The sequence below is a fragment of the Cupressus sempervirens genome, chromosome 9 (genome assembly GCF_028749045.1).
Source record: "Cupressus sempervirens isolate cs-2001-9-10 chromosome 9, ASM2874904v1, whole genome shotgun sequence".
Lineage (NCBI taxonomy): Eukaryota > Viridiplantae > Streptophyta > Pinopsida > Cupressales > Cupressaceae > Cupressus > Cupressus sempervirens.
The window spans coordinates 699,780,884-699,799,728 of record NC_143126.1 but is presented as its reverse complement, the minus strand read 5'-3'; the positions used below and the strand labels follow the sequence as shown (position 1 = coordinate 699,799,728).

At 35.0% G+C, this 18,845-nt stretch overlaps 2 pseudogenes; both read right to left on the bottom strand.

The window, feature by feature from the left end:
• Window positions 1-18,845, bottom strand: part of LOC149540652 ((R)-mandelonitrile lyase-like) — a 223,609-nt pseudogene that overhangs the window by 153,165 nt on the left and 51,599 nt on the right.
• LOC149540653 (serpin-Z7-like) overlaps window positions 1-18,845 on the bottom strand; it is a 118,459-nt pseudogene that overhangs the window by 66,907 nt on the left and 32,707 nt on the right.

The window sequence follows — 18,845 nt, the reverse complement described above, 5'->3', positions numbered from 1 at the left end:
TATCTTAAGTCCTGCTTCTGAAAAAGGATGAGTACTTCATGTATATAATTTAGGATATGTTCCTTTCTTATTTCTTGTTTTCCAAAAAGTGCATGAGAACATGTGTTTTGCAGAGGTTGTAGAGGATTTTTGGTTTCGGGTTCTAGTTGCAGACAGCCAGTTTTGAGATTTCCTAGTCATGTTTTTTATAATTTTAGGGTTATGTTGGGCAAATTCTCACATTTTCTATGACTCTGTAGCCCAATAGATGCCTTAGGCTCTAGTCAAATTATCCTTTAGGCCAAAATCACATCTAAATTTAAATGATAAATGACCATCTACCATTCTATTTAAAAATTCAAGTACCATGGAAATAAAAACTAATTAAATAAGAAGCATTTAATATTTCTCTATCCTCGTAAGTTTTCTGTTGAGGATCCCACAATTTTTTGTGCCGTTAGATCTTGCATATATGTATGACTAGCACTTTCCTACTCCTTCAAAGTGAATGACATTTAAATAAAGCAAGAAAACACCTTGCTACTATGTGGCAAATGGATCATGTTTCTCATAGGCCACAGATGAAGAAAGGTATTATGTTGACATGCTAGTGTGAGTTGGAATATGGCTAGGGTTCTATTGGTAGTCACTTTCCTGCATCTTGTCTTCTATCTAACTTTCTAACAATGTAGGAAAGTAACATTGTGACATATGGATTTGTGGGTCCTTCCTTCTGTGTGGGCCACCAATGTTAGAAAGTGGTGAAATTTGGATGCTAGGTCATGCTGAGGTGGATGTTGAATAGTCTATGGGAAAAAAATATTTAAATATTTTCATCTATCATTGAACTTTTGTAGATCGATGATCAACGCTTTCCCACAATATGGAATTGCAAGAACTTTAGACATTGTGGGGAAGCACCTCAAGGACACATGTATTTGTATGCCCAAGGGGGTAAACATTGTAGTTAGCATTGGTAGTTGGGTTGACATTTTTTTAACTACCAGTATTAGGTATGGGGAATGCATAGTTAAAAATGAGATGGTCAAACCGAAATGATTTTGTAGGGTGGTGAATGAAATAAGACTATTGGCCCATGTGGCCCATCTTGGTTGTAGGATTTAGTTGACTTCTTTGAAATTTCTAGTTTGTCAATCCATCTATGGGAAAGAGATGTTTTCTTGCATGATCTGATCTTCATGATCAATTTGAACCACTCTCTAATGAATGCCATACCTAGTGAATGAAGGAAAAACCTCCACCACCTTTGGTTTTATCCATCTACTTGGTCAAAGTGATTAATGATGCCTTTATCTCTTCTCAAGGTTCTCTTTTGGCAAAATATTAGATTTCATTATTTAAATTTGTGCCAAGATTAGATTGTCTCTAGATTTGTATGATTATTCTTTGTGCATTTAAGATGGTGGTTGTGCAGTAACTCCAATTAGAAATATCTCAATTATGCCTAAGCTATAAAGGTAGATTTTATAATCTTTGTAAGGGTTGATCTTTCTCTGATTCTCTAGTATTTGTTTCATGCATACTACTATTATTTTTGTTGGTGTAAATAGGTATTTACTATTTACACTTTACTTAAGTTTATTTAGGTTAGTGCATTATTTTATTATTTTGCATTATTTTATTATTTCTCTTTATAAGACACTTAGGAGTTTGTGCATCTTCTACAGTTGTCATGTAGACAACATAGAAGTACGCAACTCTAATTATGCACATGGTGTCTACACCATAGGAGTTTGCATCATTCACTAAGTTATCATGTAGACAACACAATTTTTTGCACTCCTAATTTAGCACATGCTGTCTACAACACTGATGTGCATGTTTCACCTTTGTAGGCTTATCCTCTCATTATCACACTTACTTTTGTCCATAATGGAGGATAACCCATATTTGGTGGACATGTGCCTAGTTGTTGGACTTATCATGATGCTGATTCCGAGGCATTTAAAATGCATCTTAGAGGCCTTTATATTGAGGCACTCCTAGTGTACTTGTACATAGAATTGAATACTATACAGTTATTCTAATCATACTCTAGCCTAATTTGTGCTTGTGTTTTGAGTTCCTTGGTCTTGGGTAAATTCTGCTCTAAGGTAGATTCTTACATGGTATCAAAGCTTAGGGAGATACTCATCATATAGCCATTAGAGACCTCGTTGCTTCATCTCTTTAAGGGACCCGATTCAGATTCGGAGCATCAGCTACAATTGGGAGCATCTAGAGCCCAAGCGAACCTTGCCATTTTGTTTAGAGCGACAATTTGGTGAACATTGACTATAAATTTTCCTATTTTAGGCCATAGTCAACCGGGAGGCAAATTTTTTTTTGCAAATTGGAACCCGAAGGCCCGATCTGCAAATCTGGGTATGATCTTTTATTTCGATCTAATTAATTCATTTTTTGGATCAATTAATTGTGCAATTTATTTCTCTGTATTTTTCAAAAAAAAATTCAAAATTATTCTCTACCCAGTCAGGCATATAGAGAAAAAATTATAGTAGTGCATAGGCTAGACCTGTACGCTTAATATTTCGTAGGGAATATTCTAGTTTTTCATAGGCGGATCCGGACAGCAAGTGACATATTCAACTTGAGAAGCATAGAGAATATTTTCTGACATGTAGGATATTATAACTTTGGCAACACAAATTTCCAGTGGTCTACACCTAGCAGGGCTTCCTTTTCTTTGATATTGTGGTTGTTTTGTTTTTAAACAACACATTGAGCGCACATCCCATGCATGTGGGATAAATACCCAATAATCTAGCATCACTCCTATTAAATCTGGCAAACCCTCTGGCCACTTCTTCTATTTCAGCCTGCGACACACGGTGATCACTAATTCACCCATGCAGACCTGCTGTCTGCCACGACTGCACCTGACGCACCTGCCAGCTTGGACCCAGAGTCCCATTAAAAATAGACCTGTGGCACTCTCACATCTAATGCCTATACAGTCAGCCTTGCTGACAGAGTCTGTGTCACATCTGTGCACAGTTAGATCACCACGCAGGCAGTCCACATGGCTGTCGGTCATTGGTCGTACCCTGACACATGGCTAAAGCCACATCAGCCTTCCTACTAGAGTCTGCAACACATCACTGCACAGTCAACAGCCACTATACGCCATGTAAAGTGACATGTCTACCATTGCTATACATTTTGTACATGACGCATCACCAACCATATAGGGTGACATCATCACGAACCTGCACATATGCTGACGTCAACAAACTTGCAACCTAAAATTGACGACCGTCTACTTGTCATTCTAGGGCATTTTTGAACTGCGGAGATGGCCATTTGACCATCAAATTTAACACTATGTTTTTCTTTGCAAACCCCTCTTCATTTGTATTTTTAATTTGGCAGCCAGACTTCAAATAGCTATAACTTGGTCATATGGACTCCAAATCAGGTGTAATTTATTTTATTTTTTTGGGTAAAATTTCTTGAATTTTTTAGTGGTGTAGCTAGTTTCTAGTTTGGTGCATGGATTTGTCATAATTTTTTTTTTTTTTTTTGTGACTGTACTTGTCTAATCCTGCTTTTTGCAACTTCAAATGCATCATATGAGCTCATCTGGACTCCTTTTCAAGTTTCATTTTTTTTTGAAAGTGTATATGTTTTTGTCTAGTTTTCAGATCTACAATCAGATTGTAGTCTTATTTGGACAAAAGTATCACTTTCAAGATAGGTCTTATTTTGCATTGTAATGCTTCACAATTGATGTAATTTTGAGCTACATTGTAATAGTCCAGATTTGTACTCTATACAGAGGTTGTAATTAGCAAAAATCAAAAAGTCCACTTTGTCCATTTTGGCAAGTAGCCCATTGTAAACACACTATATATAAAGTGCCAAAATCATTTATTTGGGGGGGGTTTGATTGAGTGAAAAGGGGGAGTGTGTAATGTGTACTGTGTCTCCTTTATCTTGTGTTCTTGTATTAATGGGTTCTTTTGCAAAGTTAACTTCACATAATTATTCTACTTGGAAAGAAAACATTAAAGAGCCATTGGTAGAAAAAGGTTTATGGCATTATGTCATTGGTGTAGCCAAGAAACCTCCTGCTAATGCTGATGAAGCTTGTAAAGAAGACTGGGAATCCAAACAAGAGATGGCCTTAGGAACCTTGTTGAAAAATATCTCTGATCCTGTCAAATTTCACATTAGGAAGCTTACAAATCCAATAGATGTTTGGGATAAACTAGAAGCTTTGTATGGGACAGTAGATGAAGACATGGCTTACACAATAGAGGATAAACTTCTCAAGTTGGATCCTAGAAATTTTGAGACAATTAAAGACTAACTTACCCAAGTAGAAATGTATAGGGCACAGCTGAAGGATTGTGGTTAACCCATTAAAGATGGAAAGATGATCAAATACATTATGACTCATCTTCCACCTGAATATGCTCCTTTTGTTTCTAGCTTTAATACACACAAATTAACAATGGGTAGTGCCTATGTTAAGCCTTCATTAGAGAAATTCTTAGAAATGTTGATCCTTGAACATGACAATCTAGTGGGTATGGGAATTCTCAAGTCTTCCAAAACCAAAGTCTTGGTAGCAAATGAAGGTAATTCAAGTGGCAAAAACTCAAACAAGAAGCAAAAGCAATGGAAGGCCAAACCACAAGATGGTACACAACAGTCCTCCTCAAAACAAAAATCATTCTCCAATCAATCCTCTTCCACTCAACATTCTTCTTCACAACAAGAAAAGTCTTCTTCCAAGAGCAATCAAAAGGGGAAAAATTCCAACAAGAAGGAGAAGAAAACATGTCCCTATTGTAAGAGGAATGGACATGAAGAACATGAATGCAAAGATAAGCAGATTAATGAATTGGTAAACACTATGAGGAAACACAAAATTGATGTTCCTAATCCATACAAAGACAAGGGTTCTTCAACCACTTCAAAGGGCAAGGGCCAAGCTTTAGTTGCAAGTACTAATAATGTGGAGGAATGGATTCTAGATTCAAGAGCATCTCATCATATGGGTGCTTCAAAGTAGCAATTTTCCTCTTTCAAAACTTCAAATGTACCTTACATCTATGTGGGCAATGATACTCAAATTGCAGTAGAAGGTAAAGGCAATGCTGATAGAGAATGACATCTTCAAGGATGTACTTCATGTTCCTAGCCTAAGCACCAACCTTACTTCCATATATCAAATCACTCACTATGGATGTGGCAACAAAGTAGAGTTCCTCCCTGACACGGTAGTGGTAAAGAATCTCAAAGATGATTCAATGGTGGCGATTGGAAAGGAAAACCATGAGACTAGACTTTATTCGTTTTCACATTTTGTGCCTAAGTCCATGTCTCTTTCCTTGTTGACTCATTCAAACACTCAAAGTAAACTATGGCATGAAATATTTGGACACCTTAATTATTGCTACCTTTAGCAATTAAGCAGCAAGGAAATGGTCATTATTCTACCTCAAGTCAAATTTTCAGAGGGAGTATGTCTAAGTTGTGAAGTAGGTAAATATCCCAAAGAGAAATATGACAAGGGGAAGTCTTGGAAGGCAACTGCTATTCTAGAATTGGTACATAGTGATGTAGTTGGCCCCTTTCCAGTACCTTCTTTTGGTAAGGCCTGCTATGTTCTCACATTTATTGATGACTTTTCAAGGTACACTTGGGTCTTTTTCCTTGGTCATAAGAGTGAAGTCTTTGACAACTTTATCACATTCAAAGCTCAAGTTGAGAAGAAATTTGGGAAAGCCATCAAAATACTAAGGACAGACACTGGCAGAGAATATGTCAACTCTATACTTATAGACTATTGCACACATGAGGGGATAGATCTTCAACATTCAGTTGCATACACACCATAGAAGAATGATGTAGCTGAAATAAAGAAAAGAACCCTTAAGGAAATGACTACTTGCATGCTTCAACATAAGTCTCTTGATCAAGTGTTTTGGGCTGAAGCCATGTGTTGTGCCAACTACATTCAAAATAGAAGTCCGCATAAGGCCTTAGATGGAATAACACCTTTTGAGCCATGGTGTGGAAGGAAACCAATTATTAAGCACTTCAAAGTTTTTGGTTCTCCAGCATGGGCAAGGATACCTCCACAAAAGCGTAAGGCATTAGAACCACAAAGAAAACCATGCATATTTGTTGGATATCCTAATCATCTCAAGCCATATAAATTAATGGATCTAGAGACTCACAAAATATTCAATGAGAGGAGTGTTCATTTTGAAGAGAAATGTCCAAGTTTGGCTTCTTCAACTCCTCCTTCTTCCTCCTATGTGGATAGTGATCATAGTGATGAAAGTGACACAGAAGATGAAATTCCTCTAACCTTGACTCACAGGACACCACCTTCGTAGGGTCAACAAACAGTTAAGGACATTCCTTCATCTTCTTCCACTAAACCTTGTTGGTCATAGCAAACCCTTGATGTAGCAGGTTCATTGGTGGGAAATCCTTTAGATACTCAAAGGACTAGGTCACAGCACAAGTCATTTCCACATGCATACATAGCCATTGCTTCAGATCCACAGTCTTTTAAGGAAGCATTAGGGATTCCAGAATGGGATACAATTATGGAGGAAGAATACAATTGTTTGATGAAAAATAACACATGGGACTTAGTTCCCCTTCCTAAGGGAAGAAAAGTGGTTCGATGCAAGTGGATCTATTGAACCAAATTTGTAGTAGATGGAAGTATTGATAAACATAAGGCTAGACTTGTTGCAAAAGGTTTCTCGCAAGTTCCAAGTATTGTTTATACAAAGACTTTTGCACTAGTTGCCAAGATGAACTCCATTCACCTAACACTAGCAATTGCTACAGCTCAAGGATGGGTTATGCACCAAATGGATGTTAAGAGAACTTTTTTGAATGGTGACCTTCATGAGGAAATTTATATGGAGTAGCCATAGGGGTTCATAAAGGATTATACTATGGTTTGTAGATTAAAGAAGTTTATTTATGGTTTAAAGCAAGCTCTGTGGGCTTGGTATGCCAAAATGGATTCATTTCTCCTCTCAGTAGGGTTCACAAGATGTCATTCTAATTTGAATGTTTACATTCTTAAGAAGGACGACTCTCATTTGGTCTTAGTTCTTTATGTAGATGACTTGATCATTATAGGGAGCATTGCATCCATCATAGCTAGTGTCAAGACCTCTCTTCAAGACAAATTTTCCATGACAGACTTGGGTTTGCTACACTACTTCCTTAGCATTGAGATCATACAGTCTTCAGCAGGGATTTCACTTTCATAGCCCAAGTATGCTCTTGAATTGCTTTCTCGATTTCACATGAGTGCTTGCAAGCCTACTCCTACTCCATTCCTATCAGGTGTCAAGCTAGAGGCTAAGTGCACAACTCCACTTTTTGATGTGACATTATACAGATAGTTAGTTGGGAGCCTTATCTACTTGACACACACATGCCCTGATATTGCCTTTGCAGTTGGTATGGTTTCATGCTTTATGCAAGAACCTCATGAGCTTCATTGGAAGGCTGCCAAGCCAATTTTGCACTATATCAAGGGTACACATACACATGGGATTCATTATCGAGTAGGTATAAGGCTTCAGTTGATTGGGTACACAGATTCAGACTATGAAGGAGACTTAGATTCTCAGAATTCTACTTCAAGGTACACATTTCACCTTGGTCTTGGCCCTATTTGTTGGCAAAGTAAGAAGCAGAACAATGTTTCTCTTTCTTCCATAGAGGCTGAGTATCAAGGTGCTATCAATGCAGCTACAAAGGCTCTTTGGTTATAGCACATCTTAGAGGAGTTTGGATTCGATCTACCTAAGTTGATAGTTATTCATTGTGATAATCAAAGTGCCATTGAAATCTCTAAGCATCCAGTTTAGCATTAGCGGACAAAGCACATTGAGGTTCACATGCACTATATTAGAGAGCTAATACATGAGCAGATCATTGCACTTTAGTATTGTCCTATAGCAGAGCAAGTTGCTGATATTTTCACCAAACCCTTCACCGATGTCAAGTATACTCATTTGTGAGATCTCTTGGGGGTGTGGGACGTTGTAGATAGGGGAGTCCCTTGACTTCTCTCTTCTTCTTCTAGGAGGGATTTTTTACTTTTATGAGGTCTTCTTCTCTCTCTCTCTCTCTCTCTTTTTCTCTATTGTACTTATCTCTCTTTTTGGAGGAGGGTTTTTCCCATGTGGTTTTCCCTCTTTCTCTTCTTTATGAGAGATTGCATTGCATCATTTTAGCATTGCTTTTGCACATGGGTACCTAACATGGCCTTGTAGCCAGGACCCATTATGCATTAGTGAGCTTAAGTGCATTCCCCTAAGTTCCACTTAAGGGGGGGTGTTGGTGTAAATAGGTATTTACTATTTACACTTTACTTAAGTTTACTTAGGTTAGTGGATTATTTTATTATTTTGCATTATTTTATTATATCTCTTTATGAGACACTTAGGAGTTTGTGCATCTTCTACAATTGTCATGTAGACAACATAGAAGTACGCTACTCTAGTTATGCACATAGTGTCTACACCACATGAGTTTGCATCATTCACTAAGTTGTCATGTAGACAACACTCCTAATTTAGCACATGCTATCTACAACACTAATGTGCATGTTTCACCTTTGTAGGCTTAACCTCTCATCATCACACTTACTTTCGTGCATAATGGAGGATAAACCATATCTAGTGGACATGTGCCTAGTTGTTGGACTTATCATGATGTTGATTCTGAGGCATTCTAGATGCATCTCAGAGGCCTTTATATTGAGGCACTCCTAGTGTACTTGTACATATAATTGAATACTATACAATTATTCTGATCATACTCTGGTCTAATTTGTGCTTGTGTTTTGAGTTCCTTGGTCTTGTGTAAATTATTCCCTAAGGTGGATTCTTACAATTTCTCATGCCTCTAAACTATTGTAATCCTCTACTAAGTCTCTTTTAGCCATTAACACATTGTGCAAGGTTATTTTCCTCTGGTCAATGTTTTTTTTTCTATGTTCTGCAATCTATATGATTGCATCTACTTTTGACATTTGAATGATATTAAGTGAAGTTTCTTCCTATAGAATTCTTTTGTTGTTTGATCTACATGTGGTTTTTGAATTAAGGAATGTTTGAATCTATATTCTTTAAGGTTCTAACTGGTTGACTATGCATTCATGGGTAGAGATAAGTTCAAACACTCTATTTTGGTGGATCACTCAGGTTAGAGTAGGTAGATTTTCTTTCATGCATTCCTTCTCCATTTTCCTCTCCAAGAGTATTTGGCTACATCCTGATAGAAAAGGAAATTGGCCTTCTCTAGAGACTCAACCTCATAGTTCAAGTCCCACAATTGGGCATTGTTTCCATGTTTCACAAGGTTGTCCTTAGGTAAAAACTTTGGACAAGGGTGTGACTTTTTGTGACAACGCGAGTCATGTAAGTATTTGGGGATTATTGTAATGTGGAAAGTCATTGTTATTACATTGGTGTGTACTAGTTGAAAATCCTAGGACCTCTTTGTTAGGATCCTAAAGAGAATAGGGTAACTAGTAACCCTATTAGGTAAAGTGAAAGATCTAACGCATCACTAGGATTAGCTAGGTTGTGAGAAAGACTAGTTTGTCACATCACTAAAGCTCTCTAGAGCTATATGGTGTTAAAGAGACCTCTAATATCCTTAATACTACTCATGAGAAATTTGTGGATGATAATTTATCCTTTTTGAAGAAACTATCCTTTCTAAAACTAAGGATTGGATATCTCTATTAGCTAAGTATGCCAAATTGTCTGGCCAATTTATATTAACTTTCAAAAGAGTAAAAACTTATTTTTCAACATTTAACAAGACATGCAAAGAAATATTTTTGTAAAAATTGGAATGCCAAATTTAAACTCTCTCGAATATGTATCTTGGTCTTCCTTTCTCCTTAGAAAAACCCAGCCATAATTATTGGAATAGTGTCATTGAGAAGTTTCAAAATGAATTGGTTGTATGGAAAGTAAAATTTTTGAGTTTTGGGCTTAAGATCCTTCTTCTTAAAGCATGCATAAAAAGTATCAATATGTAGTTTATGTCTTTTTCTTTAATGACTACAATGGTGGAAAATATTACGGGGAAATCTAAAAGAAAATTTTGTGGGTAGGAGTTAAGGGAAAGAGGAAAATGTCTCTCGTCAACTAGAATTAGGTTTGCAAACTAAAGGAGAATGGCACCATGAGTGTAAGAAATCTTAAAATTATGAACAAAGCACTTTTCTCTAAGTTGGGTTGGTTAAGCTTAGAAGGAGTTAAAGGTCGTATGAAAATCCTAAGGGCTAAATATTTATGATCATTGTTCATATATAAGAAAGAATAACCCCAATGGTAGCTCTGTGATATAGAAGAATGTTTTGAAAATAAAAGGCCTGATCAAAAGAGGTAGTCAAACCCAAATAGGAAATGGTAGAAAAAGCCTATTTTAGGAAGAAAGTTGGAAGGATGAGGTGCCAATTAAGGAGGTGGTGAATAAACAAGGTCTAATTGATTGATTGAAGGTGAATGTGGGGGTGAAAGTGGAAATTTACTTAGAATGGGATAATGGTAATGTCTGATGGGAGGACCTTATTGGTTTGTGGCATGTCCGACATGATGCCACAAGAATTAGGCATGTTAGTATGGAGGTGGTTACCTCTCTTATGAACTTACTTGTTGACCCTAATCTCTCTAATCAAGCCTAGGAGAAAAATGGATCTAGAGATATAACAATAATGGCCTCTTCTCTATTAGTTTGACCTACAAAGTGCTTGTAGATTATTTTTTTGGTGATAAATTCTTGAATATTATCTAGACCCATTGTCATCCACCAAAAATAAATTATTTTTGTGGGCTATGGCTCACGAAAAAATCCTCACACTCGACAACCTATCTAAACATGGGCTCAAGTTGGCTAATAGATGCACCCTATGTGAAAATAATGTTGTGTCTATTCATAAAATTCTATTACATTGTCTATTTGGAATAAGGTGCTGAAGGGTTGTCATCTTGCCATGATATTCCCAAAAAATATTAAGGACATTATAATACAATGGAAGGTCTCATCCTTCTCACATCCTATCTCATCTTATGATTGGGAAATTATTCTTCCTATGGTTATATAGTGTGTTTGGAGAGAAAGAAACAACATAATCTTTAGAGAAAAAAAGATAGAAACTATCTCCATCTTCCACATCATAAAAATATAGCTAGAGATAGTATAAATTATGCATGTTTCCCCAAAATCCTTATGTTCCCAAACCTTCTCGATTTAAGTCTAAACCACAACTAGAATATAAAACAAATCTTGATAGATACCTATTTCTAGAAGATCTAGAAAATAAAAAAGTCCTATTATATTCCACCCAAGAAGGGATGGCTGAAATAAAATGTGGATGGTTGTTCCAAAGGCAATCCCAATGATGCTAGAGTAGGAGAAATTATCAGAGATTGGAAAGTGCTGGAAATATATGAGGAGTAAGTAAGAGGGGAGGGGTGAATTAGTTACCACTAAAATAATTCCAAATCCCTTAGATGTCAATATAAACTTCTTATTCAAATCCTTGCACAACTCAGTTAGAACTAGATATACATTGTAGCTCAATTAACAAAGCAATCTTGAGATATCAATGTTTATTAACCATTAGTAAATTAGTTGCAGAAAGATAAAGTAGTAAGAAAATAACATGAATACATGAGACACCAATATTGAATGTGGAAACTCAATTTTGGAAAACCACCAATGCAACTAGTTACAACTTCGTACTCTTCTTAAGTGAGCTCTATCAGAAGCCAACCCTATTAAAAGTTACAAAACACATTGTTAGGTGCAAACATATTAAAGGATTTGAATCGCCCTATTATGACCAGCCTTGCTAGAGGCCTTAAGAGACTTTAATCTAGAAATTCCACCTTGTTAGAGGATTTACAAGAATGATTGCTAATTCAAATCTGTTAAGAGATTTCTTTACTGCTACAACTGTTGGAGAGCAACAATGATTGACATGGTTAATGGAGAAACTGACTTGCTAATTTAGATTATTGTTCAAGCTTATCCTTTGGATCCTTCATGACCATAATATTCTTTGCATCTCCTTGGATGTTCTATCATTAATTAGATATCCTTCTTTATTTTCATCTTATCTTCTTCCACAACTCCCATTTCAATCCACAACTTGAACTTTCATATATATGAAACCCAATGTCAAGTCGGCTTGAATACCTTTACAAATAAAAAGTATATATTCACTCAATCAAATTTGCATAAACCAAATAATAAAGAAAATTATTCTATTTTAGGTTGCCTAATACTAAAACTAGGTCACTCAGTTACCACCGATTTTATTGGTAACCAAGCTGACTTGATTCACACTAAACCTCTTTAGTAACTAACCTAACTCAACTTACATAGCAATCCTTCAATGACTAACCTAGCTTGATTTTCACTTGATCAATGAAATTGAGTTCTTCTAAAAAAATATCAGCTGATGCTAGAACCACAAAGCTATGATAGAAACATAGCTCAATTACTACTATCAGTTATTAGTTGGAATTTAACATTTGTGTAACATCAATGACAGTATACAATTGAATAATTTTTTTCAATAATCTCCCTCTTTAGCATTGACAGAAACACAAAATTTCATAAGCAAATGAAATTTAGAGAAATCAAAATAATTTATAATATTTTATAATATCCTTAGTTTCATTATGATTCTTTATCTATGAGAACTCCCTTTCAAATTCTCCCTGTGACATCTTATCTTTAGACTCCATCTGATCAAGTTCTCCCTCTTGCCGATATAAAAAAAAATTCCTTTGATTCATCAAACTATTCTTCAATTCTTTTGATATGACATATTCAAACTCTCCCTCTTTGACATCAAATGCTGAAGAACTGATACAATAAGTTTATAATGTACCTAATGTACTAATTTATATATATTAAGCTCTATTTTTTTTGCATCAACTTGATAGATATTCAATGTAGTTAGGTTGATGTAGCACTAATTTGTACTCTAGTGAGAATTAGATAAGGGAATGATGCCTAGCTTTCCTTTGAGATAAAAAAATGTATCCTTAGGTAATGGTTTGGTAAATATGCCAGCAACCTAATCCTTTCTATTCACATATTCCAATCTAACTTCTATATCTTGAATTAATTCTCTCAAAAAATGATACTTGATTGTAATGTGTTCTGTCTTAGAATGCATCAATAGATTTTTTGATATGTTGATTGCACTTTTATTATCATAGTAGATAACTACTAGGACCTTGATTTCTTCCTTTATTCTTGACAATAGTTTCTTGGTCCAGATTGTGCTAGAATAATTAACTACTAGAGCAACATATTCCATCCCTACTATAGACTGACAGATGCAATTCTTATTCTTGCTGATCCATGCCACTAGCCTCTTTCCAAGAAATAATGCTCATCCACTGCCTTTCTTTCTATCATCTATGATTCTAACCCAATCTAACTCAAGGTTTCCTCCCTTCTTGTGCCATAGATCATAGTGTTGGGTGCTTTTTAGATATCTCATAACCATTTTGACTACTATCATATGATTTTCTCTAGGATATATAGAAAACCTTTCAATGATACCAACTATTAAAACAATATAAGGTGTTGTGTGAACAAGAAACTAAATTTTCCCAACTATGGATCTGTAGATAGTATGGTTTACCTCTTTTCAATCATCATTATTAGATAGTTTATGTCTAGTACACATAATGTTGGAATTACAAGTGGAAAGAGTAAACTTCTGAGAGGGGGGTCTGAATTAGTAGTTTAACCTTGGACCCTTAAAACTTTAACAATTTATTCATCACACACATTTATTAAGTAAGCTAAAACAACACATAAAGAATATATATCTAAAACATATAATCATGTAAGCATTCACACACATAACACTAGATATGATTACCCAGAAACCCTACAAGTGAGAAGGTAAAACTAGGGTGGGGATGACACACATAAATCTTCACTACTACAAAAATAAAGTGTACCAAATGAAGGTTACAATGATTTGACCATGAAACATGATCTATCATGTAAAATTTCTGCCATGCTAAAGGTTTACAAAGAGTGTTAGGTCTTACCCTATTAAAGTATTTCAACAACTTGTCAGAAGTGTGCCTTGTTAGAGGACTTCAACTTAAAATTAAGTAAGAACTCTATTAAAGGATTTCATATAGCCTATTACGACTACTCTTCTTAAGAGATTTAATTGAAATCACCTGTTAAAATGTCTTAGCATAGATCCTACAATTGGAACTTGCTTGTCTAATAATAGATCACCTCTAAACAATGTATAATAGATCCTTCTCAGTCAGATTTCTCAATGTTGTATCCTTTTCTCTATCCTCTATTATTTTCTAATTGATTCTATAATTTTCTCTTTCTTCTAACTCACCTTCAATGCTCTACATGCAAAATTGTCTTGTTTTCTCCTCCAATTCTCCTTAAAAGTTTAGGGTTATGCCTTCCTTAAGAAGACTTGGGTGGCTTAGCATTAGGTATGAATCTATGACTGAGATTCATTTATATTGGTTGTTAATCCTTCCCATTTTTTATTGGTTGCATGTAATTTCTTAGGGAATCCAAATAGAGATTCATCCTTATCTCCAAAATATCAAAATCTATCTTTAAGGAATCTTTAAAATGGTTTACAAAGTTGTTTGTGCCATTACAAACAAATATGTCCAAATTGTGTCACTTGACATATGAAGTATCTGATACTTGACATGCAGTATTCTATATATTATGACTTAGTATCCAGATTACATGACATCCACTATTTTACTTAGCTCTTAAATCACTCAACATGATCTAATATTTGCACGTTGTGATTGGCATGTATTACTAGTTTGACATGAACTAAGTAAATGGCTTAAGTGTGTTTACACTTGTCAAAAGAAATCTGAGATCAAAAATCTCCCCCTTTGAAATGAGTGTGAAAAACACTTAAATGTGCATTCTTATCCTTAACTTCTTGAGCATAACATATCCATGACTCATCTTATATACAAAACTTCAAAATTTCAAAATTATGCACTAACTTGTATACCTCACTACTTGTAACTTCCCCTGAGTTAGTGTTTATGTTCTATATCTAAAATTTTGTACCCCTTTCTAAGTAAATGTGTCTCTGTTGATACAATTTGACTTCATACCTTGTTTTGTTCTTGTTTTGATTTATTTTCTTGTATGCTCCCCCTTCCTTTTGATTTCTCTAGTGGTATGTTCCCCCTTTCTTATTTCTCTCCCCTTTTTTACTATCCCCCTATATCTTTCATCTCCCATATTGTATCTCCCCCTTTGGTGTATCTTCCCTTTTTTGTATTATCTCCCCCTTTTTAAAACTTATGTAAAATGGGTTATACACCTATGGTATGTTTTTCCAAAAAGGATTTATGGACATCCATTATTATCTTTAGAGTTGCATCCTAGTTGTCATATACAATATCCAATGATTTATTTGGATTTCAAGCTCAGCACTAAGGTGTACTAGACCATCTAAGGTAGAAATATTAGGGTCTTTATTCAATAGAGTTTTAGCATAACCTAGCTCCTTGTGCATTATCTCTATATCTGAGGTAAAGGTAGCCTAGATGTTTGTTATTTTGGCTCTACCATTATCCTCATCTGTTGTTAAGACAACTAACTAAATTTCTACTTGAAGAAAATTTCTAAAATGCTTCTCACTCTGAGCTGGATTTGATGGTAGTCTTGCACCTAATGCAGATAATTGACTTTCCATACTCAGAATGTGACTTCTAGTTTCTTGGGTGAAGAGTGTAGGATTACATAGTTTTGTGTATAGTGAGAATATATTCTCAAGTACCTTATTCACATCCTCAATTTTTTTTTCTAATGTAACTTGTTGTAGTGCTATCTCACTAGATATATTCTCATTTACCTTTCCTTGAAACTTCTTTTCACACCATTCTAAGAGTTTTGCATTTGTATTAAGATCTTCATTGCTAACCTTTTCCACTAAATCTATCTATTGTTCTATTAGTGTCTTGGTATCTTTAGGAGTTGGTAGGATAAATATATCTAAAAATACATCTTTGATATCTTGAAGTGCTTGCTTCTACCTATGTTCTCTCCTAAGCATTTCTTGATGCTTTTTCCTTTCTAAGGCTTGTTGCAAAATGCCTATTGTTTCAATGTCATAGTGTCATAGTCATACTTTAGAATATAAAAAAATTCATCAAGGCTTATGTCTCCATAATGTATTACCTAGTCTACCTTTGATGAGATGGGGCTTGGTATTGAGATATGTAATGGAATGGCTTCTATGCCCAGCTTCTGAAGAGTTTGATTAGACGGAGTGCCAGATGTTGGTAAAGCTACCAAAGCTTGAATGGGCACTTGTCCCTTCACCTTTGGTTCTATCTCTTTAGGCCTACCTTTATCTATCACTATGAATTGGCTAGCATCTTGTCCTTGTGTTGTAGGCATAGATGAGATTATCTGTCTGATTGTTGTTCTTTAGTTGTACCTTTTTCTTCTTCTTTCTTATCAACAATATCAATTTTGACACTTGTATAATTCTTGGGAGATGTAATTTATGGTATTTAAACTAAATATTTTACATTAGTAACTGAAGGGACGATGAAAGGTGGTTCTTTTGGATTCACCTTTCCCCTTGTGATATTAGTTACTACCTTTTGTAGCTCATCTACACTAATAAAAAATGGATTTCCACATAGTTTAGCCTATAGTGTAGATTAATCTAGAATCTTTTTCAAGTCTTTTGTAGTAAGTGGATTGATGTTCTGAGCTAATGCATCATAAAAATCCTTTATAGTTATTATTTTAGTGGTTGTGGTTGTGTCACGAGGAGGACTAATTTGGTCTTTTCTTCATCAGAATCTGACTATGCCACATATTTCCTTCTCTATCTTTTTGGTTGATTTCATTATTGCTCTATATATTTAGAATTCTCTTTAGCCTTTTGAGTAGTTTCTCTTGTGGTGGCTTTAGTGGTAGGTGCAGTAGGCTTGGCTTGGCTAGGTCTAACAACTTTCTTTGCCTTAGACACTGGTTGTGCCTTAGCCTTTCTTTTCTTTGACTCAGTAGGGGTTGGTGCTTCCTTGGCTTCTTTGTCCTTAGCACCTTCAATATCCTCTTCTTATTTATCTTCTCTGATGCCTTGATTCATAGCTAGGCTCTCTTGAGTTTGATGTCAATTTTCATCTTCATCCTCATGTTCTTCTTCCTCCTCTTCCTCAACACCTTCTCTAAATTTGGCCTCTAGTTTCTTTACCAACCTATCATTTTTCTTGATTATAGAGGTAGTATTCGACTCCATATCAATATTTGATTTCATCATCTCATAATTCCTAAAGACTTTAGTAGTCTTGTCTACTTCCTCTATAGGTAGAGCTATGATGATTTTTGATGCTTCATCCACATTTATCTCATATCCTAAGAATCTTAGCCATCTTACCCTTGGTGTGGTAGCTTACAAATATGTGTAATCAACATCAACAAGAAAACATATATCATCATAATATTTTTCCACTATGGAAATTGGTATCCTCATCCTTTCCTTCATTGGTTTTTTGAAATCTTCAAAATAACTAGTCATGATAGTTTCAGAATTGTCTCCCATCTACTCAATGCATTCACCAATTTGCACTACAAATGACCTATTAATCTTCCATCCAACTATACCAAATAAGAGATATGTGTTATGTACATAAAAGAATATGCAAACTAGTATAGAACCAAACTTTCATTGAGTAGTATTGGTTTTCTTTATTGCTCCATGGTTATGTATAAGTTATTGTAGCTAAAGTTCTACCAGGTCATATGTATGATCTTTCTTTACAATCTTCTAACCAACATCCATAGCTATGTAGGGTACACTATTCAATCTACTATATTGATATAATTTATGTGAGATTACCCTAACAAAAAAGTTTAGCAATGGACCAGTGATGGTATCTATAGTCATACCTCTTTTATTCTAGAATACTCTAGTATTCTTCTCAATTATTTCCTTTGAATCACTTCTAAGTGTCTTTGGTTGATCTAGGATTGGGTAGCCAATAACCTTATGAATTATTCTCTTGGTTATTTTATTTGGTCCTCCTTCTAGGCATAAGGAACCATCATGAATTTGGCTTAGCACAATGCATATCCACACAGTTTTGAAAATATTCAAAAAATCTAAAGCTTGATTTAAACCATTTTTCTCAATAATATTCTATTCCTCCTTTAAAACACCATTCTCACACAATCTATTGTATGCACCTCTTATCTACATGTCACCTAAGATTCCTATCTTGTAGTTATAACATTTCCTCGCATCCTCCATCATTATCACATTTGGCAAGATCATAGATAATGTGCCTAACAGGTCTTGTTTATATGTGAATGGCCATAAATATAGGTTGTTTCACTTTATTACTCACTAGCTAAACATTAAAAATTTATTTCCTTTCAACATTTTTTGAACTAGATACCATCTTGTCAAACTAGGGTTTGTGAAAATTGAAACTACATAGCTTAGCTTCTGATAAAAACCTTTGAAAATTTGTCAAATTGATGGTGGATCATTGTACAAATCTTCTATAATCACTTTTGATGAATTTTCAAGTCACTTCTAGCTCTTCTCTATTGGAAATATTCAAGACTATGCTAAGTTACTAAAAGGGGAGGGTAAATCAGTAACTTCTAAAACTTTAACAATTCAATTTCAATCCAATAAACCAATTAGCATTTAATTCATTAGATATGATCTAATTGCATGCATGAGAACTGAAAAATGTGAAAGCATTCATAACACTTTGACACAAAGATTTGTTGACCCCAAAACCATCCAAATAGAAAGT